The sequence below is a fragment of the Capsicum annuum genome, chromosome 7 (assembly GCF_002878395.1).
Source record: "Capsicum annuum cultivar UCD-10X-F1 chromosome 7, UCD10Xv1.1, whole genome shotgun sequence".
Lineage (NCBI taxonomy): Eukaryota > Viridiplantae > Streptophyta > Magnoliopsida > Solanales > Solanaceae > Capsicum > Capsicum annuum.
This window is the reverse complement of record NC_061117.1, coordinates 6572448-6573923: the sequence shown is the minus strand read 5'-3', so window position 1 is coordinate 6573923 and position 1476 is coordinate 6572448. Positions and strand designations below refer to the sequence as shown.

Here is a 1476-nt window from a genome sequence, read left to right as displayed (position 1 = left end):
AGAATGGCTTGATACAGGTTAATTATGTTCACACTCATGATCAGGTTACTGACCTTCTCACCAAGGGTTTAAGTCATTATTAACATGCACACTTGTTAGGAAAGCTTGGTGTGCTTAACGTAATGCACCCTGCAGCTTTAGGGGGAGTGTTTCAACATGTATATGTGATCACTAAATCACTGTATCTGTATATGTAAATGTACTATATTAATATTGAAAAAGTAGTTAATCAGTTGGTTATTTGGTGAGTTAGTTACAAAGTTAGTTGAAGAAGTTGTTAGGTTGTTAGTCGGTTATGCTGAGCTATCAATGAGTTGGAGAGAAGCTCACTCAGCTCAACACTCTTCTGTCTATAAATAAGAGCAACAATAATGTAAAGCTATTGAATAAATAAAGTTCAGCTTCTCTTTTACATTTCCCTCCATTGATCATGAATGATCTAGCTGCTGTGCTAGAATTTCACAATGGTTGATGTTTGATTTACGGTTGAAGGATTAAAGCCCAAGATGTGCATTCGTCTTTGAAGACGGATTTATAGAAACTATTTCCTAAGTCTGAAAAACATCTTTTAGACTTGTTTTTCCCTATATATATGTGTGTACTGTATAAATATATAGAGATAGTACATGGTTGCAAATGTTTAACGAAATCTAGAATGCGATCAAAAGTTGATCTATCACGGTATCAATATGAGGCCTATCATAGTTCTTCAGTTTCCTTATTGTACGCCCAATATGGCATTCAAGTTTAAGGTTGATTCTTGTACTTGTCTAATTTTGCTATCTTTCATATGTTATTCATGCCTTATATACCAGTACATTTCTTTTATACTGACGTCCCTATTGTTTGGTACATTGCATTCTTGCTTGTCCCAACTTAGTAATAAGATAACCCATTATGGTTTAAGTCCCAACCCATTATGGTTTAAGTCCCAATACAAGTGGGATTGTTCAAGTCAAATAAAAAGAGTTGAAGTATGTGTTTTTCCCTTTAGGGACATCTGATAAAATTGAAACGATACAGAGAAGATTAGCATGGTAAAATTAAAATGATACAGAGAAGATTAACATGGCCCCTGTGCAAGGATGACACGTACAAATTGATACAAGAATGACAGCGGAAACGCGAAACACACTCCAAATCAGTCCACTAATCTTAAGGATTCGAGGACCAAGATGGAGACCACACTCGGATTTACTACCAACAACAAGAATAAGATACAAGGGTGTATTTCAACAACAAACAGCTATAAAATGTCATGAACAATATGAACAATAATAACACAAGTTTCAGATTCAATAAATGACCCAAAACAGTCCACTACACAAGATAACAACAACAAAAGTAAAGGATAGATAGTGAGACTAAGATTATTACAAGATTAAGAACTAAAGAGTGTATTAAACTCAAGAACCCCTAATGAATGTAATAATCAAAACCACACTCTTACGGTGACCGCCAAGGGAATCAAATCAC

At 34.8% G+C, this 1476-nt stretch overlaps 1 pseudogene; it reads left to right on the top strand.

Annotated features, from left to right (window-relative positions):
* Nucleotides 1-984: 984 nt before the first annotated feature.
* Nucleotides 985-1121, top strand: LOC124886163 (annotated as a pseudogene).
* The last annotated feature ends 355 nt before the right edge of the window (nt 1122-1476 follow it).